Genomic DNA, 15,686 nt, shown 5'->3' with positions numbered 1-15,686 from the left:
GACGCTCTGTTTAGTTCTGTGCTGGATGTTTTCCATGTGCCCTCCAGTTCCACACTACATCCTTTGCCACTTGGCTTTGTGCTCTTGAAGCCAGATTTTTATGGACTATCTTATTGGCCTCTCTTACCCTCTGGCTTCTAGATCTGTTCACCCATAGAAAATGCCAGCTGGATCTCAGGAGCAGAGAGTAGGCTCAGGGCATTTATTTCCCTTCCTTCCTTCCCGCTGCCTCAATGAAGAGTGGCTAAATCCCTCCTCCAAAATCCACAGTTCTTATAGGGCAACCCTATTCCATAGCTTCAGCGACTTCCTGATTGCAGTAAGTGTTCTGCCTCCTTGCCCTTTAGGATTCCCATACCGGACAGTCCCAGGGTACTACACTCTCCCTTATTGGTTTACTTCAACTCTGCTGATGCTTTTGAAAATACTTCCTACACCATAGCATTTGAGTAGACCATATTCTGTGCTAAGACCCTGATGGATGCAGCTTTTTTCTTGGAAGTTTCACAATTGGAGATGTATTTAGAAAGCTAGAATGAGAACCTACAATAAAAATATGCTTTCAGAGGTTAGTATAAGTTAAAAGAGACAGGATGGCATCTAATTCCAAAGTAGGTTTCTTTATCGTCCAAACCACAAAGGATAATCTGTTTTCAACTACTAAATTAATTTACTTTGAATTTTTTGCGAATGGAAGTACAAAAATATTACATTTGAAAATTCAGTAGTGAATATTAGTTAATAGTGATGCCTAACCTGGAGATTGGGCTGTGGCTGTGCAAGAGTGGGTACAGGCTAACCAAATGGGAAGTGGTGATCCCAGAAGAGGTGAGAAATGGTGGTAGATTGCTGAGGGTCATAGCCTGCAGATGGTGACAGTTCAAAGTCTGCAGTGACTTCTCACTACAATCAAAATTCCCATTTCTTTCTGGGACTTTCAGACACTGCACTCAGGCAGACATGTCTCTTATCACCTTCCCCAGTGTCACCTACAATCTAGATACATCCACAATAACCATCTCTCTGAACTTGTATTCATAAGTTCAGTCCTGTCAGTGTCTGTTTCATTATTTAAGTCTCTACTTGATAGTCTCCCCTCTCAGAGTGACCTTCACAGACAACCCTGGTTAAAACCCACCCGTACCCAGATGCTCCCTGTCAGTCCACCCTATTTCATCTTTCTTGTAGCATGTGTTTATTTTATTTACTTGTTTCTTATCTCCAAACTTTCTAGCTCCTTGAGGGGAGGACTCTCTTGGAGTAGTTTATCATTGTCCAATAGAAATATAATGTGAACAACAAATGTAATTTAAAATTTCTTATAGTTATATCTTTTAAAAAGGTAAAAAACAGGTATAATTAATTATAATAATATATGTCATTTTGTTAATATATCCAAAATATTATTTCAACATATAGTACACATACAAAAGTTATGATATTTTACATTGTCTTTATACACAGTTTTTGAAATCAGGTGTATATTTTGAATTTATAGCATATGTCAGTGCAGGCTAACCACATTTCAAGTGCTCAGTAGTGACTTCCGTCATTAGTGGTTGGTATAGTGTCCAGTGTTATCACTAGCTCCTAGAGGGATGTTCGCCATTTTACAAGAGCTCAATAAGCATTCAATAACTGGCTCTCTAACTGACAGAATTACATTACCTTTTAGACGTATCCGTGTGTTGGAATTGTATCAGTGGCAAAGAGAGCCAGTGTTGTCCTGGAAACAGCATCCTTCCCCAGTTTGCAATATACTGGGACCTAGTATAGAATCTGTCCACAATACCATCACTTGGACAGTTCTACATATCTGGGCCATGGTTTGTCCTGTCTATAGATTGAAAGGGTTGGACTAATTGACTTCGGTGTTCTTTCCAATTTTAGCATTACGTGTTTTCCTCATATATTACTAACTTGCTTTTCCCCCAGAAGTACAACTGAGGCAAAAGTGGGATGGAGGGTCAAATGCCACTGAATCTTATAACAGTATTAGTTAACGGTTTTGATTCATTGTACAAAGATAGTGTCTTTTCCAAAGGAAGCCTTGCAAGTGTTCATGTTGTTATTATAGCATTAACATTAATTTAGACATGTAGATATTTTTATACACATATTTTCCTTCTTGATTTACTAACTACTTTCTAAGTTTTGTTAATTTTATGACAATATTTTTTTTTTGGTTAATCTGAGTTTATTTTAAAATCTGATAAAAATGTTAACCTTTTCTTGCATTGATATAACCTATAATTCGTGGTTATTCATGAATGTTTAGTATTCAGTATTATACCTGTGGTATGAAATTTTGCTTATATCATTTATTGGGTTATATTCACTTGGGAAAATGTCAAACCATTTTACTAAAAAAGACTTAAAAAACCACTCAAATCAGTGTTCCGAAGGCAGTTAGTTTTTTTTTTTTATCACTCACAGTCCTTAATACCTTTTTCAGTTATTTTAAAATCTGATATGCCTAGTTGTCTTTTCTTTTATAAATGGCTATTACCACCTTGTTTGAAAATGTGTTATTTCACAGACTGTGTCTATATGTGAGAAAAAGTGCTTCACCAGTTCACCAAGTTAAGAAACAGTGTTATTTTAGTCAGTGGTTGTACCGAATAACATTGCTCATCGAAGTCTGGCTCTCGCTCAGCGATTCACACCCCCACCCCACCCACTTTTTTTTTAGAACTACATGAATACTTCCAAACCCACACCTAGAAAACAGTCTGTAGCTGCTTTTACTTGGACAGTCTTGCTCCAAGGAATATTTGGACATTAGCATAAAGGTTGCACATGTTATACAAAGTGTAATTAAAGAAGCTTTGATCCCCAAATGTCAACTAGCTTGCTAAGTGTCATAACAAAGTGTCAAGCATCTGGTATACAGTTAATTTGTAGTCATTAACTCCATATTGTTGATGTGACAGTTTGTTAGCAAAGCAAGCTTGACAGTTGCATTTTGTTCTTGATTGACACCTACAGAACTCCCCACCCGTTTAGTTTACATTCCTGTTGAGGTTTCCTCAGGTTGCATTTTTACTGCTTAATTTCTCTCAACTTATTAGCTAAAGTGCTGGTAAACTTTTAAGGACATATGCTATGTTAGCACAGAATTTCACATTTATCCTCTAAAATGTTCTAAATTTGTAATAATGCTGGAAATAAAGAAATACTTAATGAACTATCTAAAGATTTGTTCAAGTAATGTGACAACCTATGCATTATAATGATGCATAATTGTCACAAATACCATATTTATAATACGACAATTGCTATGGCAATTAATCTACTCAGCACTAATTTCTTGTACAGTTACATTAATATTTCCACTTTTCAAAGGCTCAGAACACAGATAACTGGATACTTCATCATATTCTTAATTGCATTGATTTAATCCAAAGAGTCCATTACAATCTAATTTCAGTCCTTTAATGTTTTAAAATTTTACTTGTATTGAGTTATATGCAACTTATTTGATGCCAGCTTTTACCATTGTTATTAATAGAATTTTGTTTAAAAGTGTTTTGTAAGATATTTCATTTCTTACTCTCAAATATCCTTTCATTATATCAATCCTGTGTTCATATATGCAGTGTAGTTTAATGAATTAAGTGAAGGAAAAATTAATATATTTTATAACATAACAATGTAGCAAAATATAATATGTGACTTGATGTGAACAATTTATACTTATTTAATTCCTACAGTTTGGGTTGGCTATGTAGCTTTGCTAAGAAGATGTATAGTTTATAAGCTTGTACAAAGTTATGGCAACAATCGGAAAATTTCGTTCACTAAAGGTCTTTTTTTTTCTGCCAAGTTGGAGAAACTAGACTTGCTAGTTTCTAGAAATTGACTAATGGGTACGTTTTAGATTTATATTCAGTTCATCTAGTTTATATTCTGCTAGCAAATAAGGCTACAGTCAGTTCATTCATTGACAAAATTATAATCCATTTATTTTACCATTTGCATTAATTTTATCCTTTGCTCTCAAAAAATTATTACAAGAATACAACTGGCACAGTCTAGAGAGCTCCTGGCTATGGCCGTAAAGTCTGACTTCAAGCCTTCATTTTGCCCCCAACTTGTCATATCACTTTGGACAAATATCCTTGTCTATTTAGGCTTCATGTTCCTTGATCTATAAAATGAAATCACTGGACTAGATAATCTCTTACGTTTCTTCTAACTTCAAAAATTATAAATTCGCATGTTATTTTACATTATGTTAGAAAAGGGCTATCTATTTAAATATTGCTATGATGTGCCTCAGGGAACTTGTACTTTTGATTGTTGTATATTTCAGCCGACCTGAATATTCTGGCACATCACTAGTGTGTCCGATAACTTGGACGAGAACTAGTCACATCAGTTTTGCTCTTAAACTTGCTCCATAGTATGGTTAAATTAACTTTCCTTTCCTAGTTGTACTAACTTCGAGTTGAAGGAGGGATGAATTTTTTCAAATGAAGAAAGGAAACTTCATTAGTGAAGAAATGAGAAGATATGTGGGTAGAAATGAGAACATGGGTCTGGATGTCAGGGGAATTATACGACTTGAGTGTGAACTCTTGGGTCTGACACACAAAGGTTGATAACTAGCTTGATCATATGATAAGACCTTAGGTAAGTAACTCAGCTCATAGAGTCTGCTGTTTCCTTATCTTAGGTATACACTGATACCTCCTTTGAAGGATTACATGATATTAAATGACATAACGATTGTGAATAAAATGTCTTACCTTTGGTAGGTGCTCTATAAATGCTAGTCATTTACTAACTTAGTAAACTTAAATGACTTTCAATTCAGTCTTTCCTTCTCTGTGAAAGAAAAAAATAATAAAATTCATTACTTAGAACTGGCATGCAAGTGATGACTGAGTGCAGTGCTTAGAACATAGTAAGGAACAATAAATATTTTTTAATGGATGAAGTTAATTATCTTTATTGGAAAATTCTCAATGTGTTTAAGGAAGTAGGCATATGAAACAACATTTTAGTAGAAGCCAAGTGTAAAACCTATAGGAAAAAGTTTTACTTGGGCAGTAGTCATGTGGAAGAATAACTGTGAGTTTTCAGATCTAACAAAGAAATGGGCCTGGGACAGATCAAGCAACTTGAGGCGGCTCGAAGGTGCTGTTATTTAGCAGTTAAGTGGAATTGTGATTCAAGCACCAAAGTGTGAAATGATTGGGTAATAACCCAGTGGAAGTTTAGGTGATGTAAATCTCTGAGTTATACATATTGTCATGATGGTGGGAATAAGCATTTTGGGGATGTTTTCTTTTTTGTATGGCCCACGACTTCAGACTTTTCTTGCTAAGAGAAATCCCAAGTTAAGTGGTAGCATATATTTGATTGGTTAGGATATAATAATATATAAAACGCACATTTATAGGAGACACATATTAAATGCTTGAGTCAGTTGGAAATGGACTTCAGGGAACTGTTACCTAATTTATTTTAATTTATGTGTGTGATCACACCGTTGTGATGCCCTCTAGCTACCATTACTAGTCCTTTACCACAGATCACAGCACAGAATTTCGGAATGAAGGTAATGTCCTTGATCAAGAAACTTATCAAGATAAGAAGAATACACTTCTTTTAAGAATATAAGATGATTAAATAGAATCAAAACAGCAGTACATGTGCAAAATTATGCTATAGCACTAGGAATTTTAAGGAAGACAACAAATAGACCTGAAAATTTAACATCAAAATGTACTATACTGATATATTCTTTAAGAGTTCAATTTATATCCTTAAGAGTGAAAACACAATTTTTTTTATTATAGTGAACACAAAATTAGAACACTATACCTAATATTTAAATACATATTCCTTGAGTCTAATCCATTATAAAATCTATCAATAAATCATAAATCCAGAGCAAAAATAAAATATGTGGAAGGCCGCATTATCCTTGAACATAGTACTGGGAGCACAGTTTTAAGCAATTGTAGGGCAATTTAATTTGTGAGTCAGTTTTTGAAAGATTTCAAATACATGAAAGGAAAAAAGTGTGTCAACTTGTAGAAAATAAGGAGAGATTAAGGGAAAAGCTGTTCATTCTGCTTTAATTTATTAACACTTAAGATCAATTTGTAATAGAAGAATCCGTTTGTAAATGCCTTTTAACACCTTATATAGAGACATCCAGTTTCCCAAACTATTTTTAAGAAATACTAACTTATTAGATCTTCACACAAAGATATTATCACCTTATTTTATTGAAGTAGAAACTGAGGTTCAGAGATTTATGCCAAGGGAAATTTCAATTGCCTCTTGCTCTCTGCAGCAAGATGGCAGGTAAAATAGCAAAGGGATAGCATAAGGAGGATACAGCTGGCTTGATAAACCTCCAATCTTAGTATACTTGAAAAATGTTTCAAGAGTTTCTCGATGGTTTCTTTGTGTTGATTTAGTTGCTTTCAGAGATTCAGTAATTAAATGGTAGACTAGTGGTTTGTGGAGGTAATGCAGCTCTCTGAGAACTTTATTTTCTGTTAGTCTATAAACTGTAATGGGAAAAACATAGATGGATCCTACCTATCTAGTATTTGGAAATCGTGCTAATTTTAAGAAATATTTTATTTCATAGGAACTTGTCATTTAATCTGTAACAGATAACAGACATATGAAGCTTTTCTATTATAGGCTTCTTTGGTACAGTATTGTTATGCACTTTATTATTTCAAATAACTATTTATAATTATTTCGTTTTTCCTTATGATAATTCTGCCTAGATCTTGTTGGAGAGCTCTCATGCCAGTCTCGAAGAAAATGCTTTACACACACACACACACACACACACACACATATATATACTGTATATATATATACAGTATATATTACATATACAGTATATATGTAAATGTAACTTAATGTAAATTTTGATATACTAATTATAGTAGGGTGAAATTAATAAATTAATAAGAAACTTCTTAACTTAACAAATATAACCAGATAGCTTAGATAAGAATAGTTAGTGAATATACATCCCTGTGGAAATTTTTACAGTTAGGTGTAGATATAGATGTAGATATAGAACTAGATATAGAGATGCATGTATAGGTACATATAGTTAGATACATCCCTGTACAGGTATAAGGATAAGAATAATTGGTGAGTTAGTATAGAAGGGAGGTGAACTATTTCTACTTCCTTCAAACCAATATTTACAAAATATTCACAGGATATTATTGAAAAAGCTTCTTGGTTCAGTAGAATCCTTCTCTATACTGATTTCCCTGTTGAGCAGGGATGTTTGTAATTTATATTAATGAGTACAAGAGTCTTTGCAGATTGTAGTATTTTGAGAGGTAGCAACTAAGCAAACACACAAATTAAAGAATCAAGACCATCATAAAATGTACTGCTTCATAAAACCTACTTGTTCATTTATTTTGACAAGTGTAGTTTAATTTAAATTATTTATGGTACTTTGTACTCCAGAAGTAACTGTAATGTAGTGAATTTTGTTAAAAATAATGAAGTTGAAACCAAACAAGCTTTTAGTTATGTTTGTGTTAAAGATTAGAGCAATTAATTTATCTTTTCTCTACCATTTCTACAGGCAAATTCATAGTATTTTCTTTTTCTATTCAGAATTTCAAAAGTCACCTGAGTTCCTGCCAGTACTGTTACAACTTACACCTTAATTAAATGAATTCTTGGGAAATGAACCTCTTTCATAAACAATCCATATTAAACAAAATTTCTCATAAATCCAGTGATTGTAGGTGCTCACTCTTCCACTAAATTACATTGTTCTTGTTAAAGTTTATACATTGGTAATTACATATGATAAAAAGTATTCTATCACGGATGTGGCCGCATAGTGTAACGGCTTGCATGTCTGTTTTACACACAGAAGTTCCTGGGTTCATGCCCCAGTGGAGCTGTGGTCCATGGTCTACGGCCATGCCACCCTAAACAAGCCTGATGTCTGACCTCGGAAGCTAAGGAGGGTCAGGCCTGGTTAGTACTTGGATGGGAGACCACCTAGGAAGACCAGGTGCTGTAGGCATAAATAATAATTAAAAAAAAAAAAGTATTCTCTTGAACAGACTCTCCTTTTTGTTATAAAGTGTCCTGTGATAGAAAGGACACTGATTTGGGCATTAAATGAATCTGAATTCAAATCTTGGTCTCTTCTATGCCATTTAACCTTTCTTTCATCTGTAAATTGATTAATTCTTTCTAAATGATAATGTTTTTGAGAATATTAAATAACATATCCAAAGCATTTTGTACAGTCCTTGGCATTTAATTGGTGTCCTTTCTATCACAGGACACTTTATAACAAAAAGGAGAGTCTGCTCACAGTGTTGGTTGTTATTATATTAACTATTGTTAACCTCTGCAAAATTGTGAAATTGGCAAAGTTGGTCTTTATATCAGCTTCCCCTTTCAACACTTCTCTTGTGTTATTTTTCTTGTAGTAATAATTACTCTAGTCTCTCTTTATACCTCCACCCCAACACACACACACACACACACACACACACACACACACACACACAATATTCTGTACCATGGCCTCCTTGAATACTAAAAAAATACTTAATCCTTCTTACTCCTTCCTCAGCCTGTTTCTCTGAGAATTCTGTACTCAAGGGGCTGAGAATTCAAGAAGTGAGTGAGTAATCTGTGTCTTTTCCTTTTTAGCCTCTTTTAACATTGGGATCTGCATGCTAGTTAATATTTAATTATAATATCTCCATATATTCTCTCTATGTTGTATTGCTATATTTACATGTCCCAGTAGTTTGCTGATAATGAAGAATTATGTAATTTGAGCACATATGTTTTGTTATAAAATTGTTATTAAAAAGGTTATGTCTCATATAGAAGACAACACATCTTTGGAAGGAATAGGAGATTGATGTTACTATATGTTTAGCAGTAATATTCATTTTTCTCCATTTCACATTATTTTTCTTATGTATTTGATAGACTTTTTAAAAGTTTTATTAATTGCTGGTATCACTTAAAATTAAATTTTAAAAGTACACATATTAATAAGGTTCTAAATACATTTTTCAAGACAAAGAATTTTTTTCCTTTTTATGTATTTGTTTTCTTTTTGAGGTGTGTTATTAATATCTCATCTGACAGAAGTTTCGATAGTCATACAGTTATTATTAGGAATGTAAATGACAAAACTTTATAAAAGCATAACAGTCATTCACTTTATTTCTCCTTCATGAAAATATTAAAGCACATAAATGATCTGTGCTTTCTAGTATCCTTCAGAATTACAAATATGTTAAGAAATCTAATTTGTATGCATCAGCTTTCATTCCTATGTTTGTGCTGGTTTTAAGTAGCAGTGCAGCTTTTAATTGTGAGGTTTTAAGTTCTGCAATTAAAATTTACCCTTTTTACTAAGAGGGTTGAGTGATAGTTTTTGATTTACTTTAGACAGTTTAGACAAATTATATTTAAAAGAGCATAAAGATGCACAGAGCATTTCCTGATTCAGAGAAGGTCAAAGCATCTTAGTTGCCTTTTTTGAAAGTTTTACCTTGAATAACTAATGATTCTTTCTACTGTATTGACTAAACCTCGCTTAAGACATAGAAGCAAGATGTCAAATTGCTCTAGAACGACTCCTTTGAAATCATTGGCCAAATGACCTTGACAGAATAGGAAACAGGATATTGTATATCTTATGATGTTATATTAAAATCACCTATATGAAGGATTCAGAGAGATTACATTAGTGCCTCCAAAGCTGCTTATATTTCTCTTTTGATTACTTCTATGTTTATAAAAATAATGAAAATTCTTTGCAAACTACTGGAAAATTTGTTTAGAGCTTTGACCATAGCAAAAGTATAGTAGAAATTTTGCAGACGGACGTTTAATTAGATCAAGGGAAACCATAAGATGGATAATTCTGGTCAATAATGAAAGTTGAGGTTACAGAAATAGGTTTGTGGTATAATAACAACAACAAAAATCTCCTGGAGACTTTTTAGAAGCAGCACATTAACTAGGGATTACAAAAATGAAATAGAATTAAAATTAATTCCTGAAAAAATATGAGATATCTGTGTAAAGCAGTGAGAAACACATTTCAAGAGTTTAGAGATATAAGAGAAAACAATTTAAGCTCTGCTTGTCATAGATTGTTGTGGTGGGCCCATGGGTCCTAGGTTAGAGGTGATATCAGAGACAAGGAAATGGTCAGATCATGAAAAGTCTATGTGTCATGCTATTAAGCAGGAATATGTCCAATCAGAGTTATTTTTAGACTAAATAAATTACTCTGGTAACATTATTTGATGGGGATGATATCATACCAGGAAAGAATTCAGGAGACAACAGAGACCATCAGGGTTAGAAATTATGTGGACCTTTTAGGCTTAGTTTACCCAGGCAGCGTCAGTTGAGACGTAGAAAACACTATATATTTGAGAAATGGTTGAGATTTGAACTGAGAGATACTGCCAAATTACTTGGATGAGAGTGAAAATTGAGATGTGGATTAAAAATATTCTTATTTTATCTGATGATTTTAAAGAAGATAATCACCAAATGTTGCTTTTAGCATCCATGTGATATAGTGAGTAAAGATAAACGATTAGATTCATATTTCCAAAAACATTTATAAACAAAAGGAATAGTAGCTTAAAACAAAAACGTAAATTAAGACAGAATAAAAATTTACTTTGATCAACCTTAAAGGCACACGCTTCTGTTTTCTCTGTGATTTCGTAAAGATTTATGAAGTCACCCAATTGTTAATGGCAAATAACAGCTGCTATTTTTACATATTCAGGAATTTTTTTTCTTTTTTGCAACCTGTGATAAATACTGGCAGAACATTATAAAATGACAAGGGTGCTAAAAGTGCGAATGAACTGGCAAACATGAGGTTCCGTTATTTATTTTAATCTCACTGAAGCCACAGTTCTGAACTATAAATATATTAGCAAATAATTTTATTGGCATGTTTTGTGTTGTTGTATTTGAATATAAACCTACCGTTCTAAGTTAACATAACATAGTTGCTAAGTTAACATAAATATTACATGTTCTGCTGTAAGGATACTGATTTAACTTGTCCATCCTGCAAAAGCAGGGACTGCCTTAGGCAGAGGTGTCACGTGCCAGAAGTCCCTCTCTTGCGCCTTTCCGCAGCTCATTGCACAACTCTGCCCTGGCATTGCTGTGCTGCCACTGTCTACTTCCCTTGTGTCCTGGGAGCCCATGAAGGTGTTTTCTCTGTCTTTCCTATACTACAACATAACTTTGTGTCTACTTGATGATTTTTAGATTCATTCTCAATTGCTGAAAGAAATTTTCTAGTTGTGCTATGATAATGAGAAGGTCACGACATTTTGAAAGGACTCCACGTTTTGTATCTAATTCAGATAAACCACTCTCTCTGTGCAGATTTTAGACTCAGTAGGAGGAGGGTGATATCAGTATGGATTAGTAAAGGAAGTATTTGGAAGCAAGTAGACCAAGAATCATTGGCCCCATTGTGAGATAATGCTTAGAGAAATCTGATTAGGAAGTTCTTCATAATATGTAATGCTGCTTAGATTTAAATAATTTTATTTTGATTAGAATGACATTAAGTGCTGATATATAATAGTTAATGCCTAAGTTTTTGTACCTAAGTCTTTATTCTTAGAGTAATTACCAATGGATGACTGATTACAAGGCAAAAACATTAAAAAAATAGAACCATTTTTTCTTAGTTGAAAATAATGGGAAACATTAAATTGTCAGACTATATTCTCTTACACTGTAGGCGAATTTTGTGACAAGTAAGTTCTATTATCCCGGTGTGTAACATCAATGCCATAGATCAAAAGGACACTTTATAATTCAGTACTGTGATTCTAGAATGTCTCATGAAAACTACTAAGTCTCAGCAAAAATCTCTTGACCTTTATGGCTAAACACCTGGTCAATTTTAAATAATCTAGGATGACATTTCTTGGAATAGCTTCAAAATTCTAATAAATGAAAGAATTAAAAAAAATATCTCTTTTAAAAATTGTCCTTGATCATCCTTTGATCAAAAGTCCCATTAAGAAAAGAACATAAAAATTACAAAGTTTCAAATCTATTTTATTATCACATTTCTTTTCCTGAGCAAATGTAAAAATTACGCATTTCTTATCACTATAAAAAGAAACGAAGATCTCCCACTAAAAATTACATCTAATTATAAAAACAAGCATTTTCAGAAGAGTAGTGGTAAACCAGGGCATTCAGTACACTTCAATTCTGTATTTCTGACATTTATAAGGATGACAGACAAAGCAGAAATAAAACGTTATGTGTTTTCCTCAAAAAAAAAAACCACAGCTGGTGGGTTTAATTTTATTCCGACCAGCCGTGACAGCAGCCTTTTTAAATATTGAAAAAGTGAATTAAAGCTTCTGCAAAACAGTTGCCATATAAATTTCCTGAACCACTATCAATTATATATGAAGTATCAGAAAATTTTCCTGGCCTACTTGGGATAGTTTTTAGTATGATGGAAATAACAAATATTGGGTGCTCAGAGCTTACCAAAACCTCCCAGAGAAGATAGTTGAGTGTATACCTCAGCCGATCCTCCAATCAAAAAAGTTGTTTTCAAGATTCCCTTTTTATTTTATATTCTCACAGCATTTTGATGATAATTATATATAAACTTAAATTAAACTCTTATTGAGTCTCTACAATTGTGTTGTCTGATAGAACTTCCTCTGGTGATGAAAATATTCTGTGCCCGCACTGTTCAGATTTGTAGCCACTGGCCATATGTGGTTATTGAGCACTAGAAATGTGTCAAGTGCAGTTGAGGAACCGAGTTTTTAAATTTATTTCATTTTAATAAGTTTTAATTTAGGTAGACACATGCGGGTAGTGGCTACTGTATTGTGCAGTAAAGCTGCTAAACGTGGAAGGTACTTTACTCTCATCCAAAGAACTTAAAATCAGCCAACAAACCAACAAAAAAGACTTCCCACGCGGTAGGGAAAATGAGATATAAATACGTATGTAAATAATGTGGTATAATACAAGTCAGAATGTTGTAACTATTTAGATATACCAGAAAACCAAGAAGATATTGGAGCAAAAAGTGAGACAACACCGATTCTAGTTTGTGTTGGAGGAGCAGAGTTTGAGAAATTAGTGGAACTGTAGACAAACTTTAGGTAGTACCTTTCCAGTTGGAGCTAATTTACGATGGCATTCCAGATAGAGGGAACTTTGTGAACAAAGTCAGGGCATTGGAGAGTAGAGAGCATATCATGTCACTAGTGAGTGATAAGACTTAGCTGAAGGATCAAGAAAGAGCAGCCTTGAATATTGGCTAAGGTCATCACATCAAGAACCTAAACAGGGTAGGCAAAGAAGTTCTTACTTTGTTGACAGAACGGAATCTCTAAAGACGTAGGGAGGCCAAATAGGAGGTTGTGAAACTGCCCGGAAGAGAGGTATGAAGGCAGAATTAGAGTGGTGGAAGTGGTAAGAACGAACATGGAGGATTTGAATTTCTTGGGTGCGTTCTCCTACATTTGCTCATATCAAAATAAATGAGGATATAAAAGTCTATCTCTTCTTTCTGCACAGGCTGTAATCTCAGCTTGGTACCAAATTATACTTTATAGAGGTATATCGTTAAGTACCAATCCTAGGCACAAACAGGTGAAAATTACAAAATGTCTAAGAAACTATAACAGGATTCAACTCTTTAAGACTAGTTTTAAAGAGGAGGCGTTAGATGTGAGCAGTTTTTCACTATTAGATCACACTATTAGATAATGAATGGATGAGAGGAATAAAAAGGAAATACAAACTTTTTCTGTTTTTCTGTGAACTGATTTGAGCCTGATTCTGTCTTTATAAACGGTGGGAAAACTTTAAGGCCATTTCCATGAATTTGTTTTGATAATTTACTTTTGAATCAGAATTTTAAGGGTAGTTTAAGTAGAAACTTCAAAATATAAGAGCAAATTGTATATGTAAGGAATCATTTATCTTTATGTATGGTAGTTACAATTTTTAAACTTGGTAATTTGCCTATTTACAGTTATGGCCAAGTGCATGAACTTGGTGCCATTTACAGATTTGGCATATGGTATATATTCAGTTTAAAATTTGTAAATATAACTTTAAAGTGTTCAAATAAAGAAATAAAAACTCCTATTCTTTAGTAACTATCCTAGTTAAAACAAAAAAGATATACGTGACCACTTACTTGTAGATTTTTATCAAACTGTTAGAGAGGGTGTTTGTTAAGAATCTGTTGTGTAATGAAATTGCTAAACAGGATGTCAAAGAACTACCAGAAATTGTACAAATATTCATCATATCAGAAATCATACAAATGTTCAACTCAAAGTTTCAGCTTGCTTGAAAATACTCTGATATTGAACTCGTGTTTTTTTTCTTTTTCCCCTCCTGCATAAATATTTCTCATTGCTGTGCCTAAGTTTAAGAGAAGTTTCAAAACAGTATGTAAGAACTTACTCTTAAATGTGCTCATACACTTTAAAATTTCACTCCCAAGTTAATATCACTAGTGTTTTTCATAGTATTAGAAAAGTTCATTTTTCATATACTCTGGATAAATGTTGGAGGTAGAAGGACTTTGTTTTTGCCAACTGTTTAAACATGCAATTAAATCACAGTTCACACTGGTTCTCTGCATATCTTCTATATTTTTGTTTCATATATTCTTTGGCTTGTAAATATTTACATGAGTTTTTAATATAAACAAACTCCTAGCAGACTTACGATGATTATAGCAGTTTTATATTTTGAGTATGTATATCTCACACTCTAAAAACAATTATACAGTTTTTGTTCCTAATCAATGTTTTCATTATTCGCAAAATACTTAAACTTTTTCGTTTTTAGCTTTTGTTTTGATTTAAATATATCCTTTCATTAACATTTTACATATTGTTTTTAATGTCAAGAATAAAATCATTTTCTTTCTCTTTGGTGAAAGATTTGTACATACATGTTACAGTTTCTGGTTGCCCTCTGTTTTTGTTAACTTTAATCTTAAAGCTGAAAAATTTTCTCTTTATCTTTCCTTCAGTAATTTAATTCCACCAGAAGAGATTAAATATGCCTTATTTATATTAGCATATAAATTAATAATGATTCAAACAATTATTTAACATATAATAGAAAAAAAAGCACTAAGTGAATTTGCAAATCCAGTTGGCCACTGCTTGTAACTCAGATGCTGATAGCTGTGTTTCTAAAGTTATTCCTCTCATGTGCATAGGCTAAATTTAAATCTATCCTGGAATATAAGAAAAATAAAGGATGGCGAATATTTGCTAAAACAGCAGACAATCTGAAAGGATTAAAATGCTTTAATCAGACAGAAAAAAAAGGCTTTGGCCACTTGATTAGGGCTGATTTCCACCATCTGCTTATACTTACTGAGGATCTAGCCCTGACTGAACACTAATTTGTGCACTTCCTAGAAATTGAAATCTCTCAGCAAGCAAATTAACAAGAGCAGGGATTCAGCAATAATGGAGCTCCTCGGCTTTTGTTTCCCTCTGACAGATGGACAGGGTGTGCTCAAATTGAATTCAGCTTTAATTGCATTGTGCCATTTAAAATTTTATCTGCTCCACAGATTTTGTTTACAGGTTTCAGGATTCCAAATCTTTGGAAGTTTTTTTTTTTTT

General features: G+C 33.2%; 1 protein-coding gene and 1 pseudogene across 1 annotated transcript in view; both read left to right on the top strand.

Moving 5' to 3' along the window:
• The window catches only part of DACH1 (dachshund family transcription factor 1), a 387,153-nt gene that overhangs the window by 48,113 nt on the left and 323,354 nt on the right, over nucleotides 1-15,686 (top strand). The gene's annotated exons all lie outside the window — the stretch shown is intronic.
• Nucleotides 7,926-8,041, top strand: LOC112481475 (annotated as a pseudogene).

Source organism: Pteropus alecto, unplaced genomic scaffold, assembly GCF_000325575.1.
Source record: "Pteropus alecto unplaced genomic scaffold, ASM32557v1 scaffold72, whole genome shotgun sequence".
Lineage (NCBI taxonomy): Eukaryota > Metazoa > Chordata > Mammalia > Chiroptera > Pteropodidae > Pteropus > Pteropus alecto.
The sequence above is the reverse complement of the archived record's forward strand: the minus strand, read 5'-3'. Positions and strand labels throughout refer to the sequence as shown.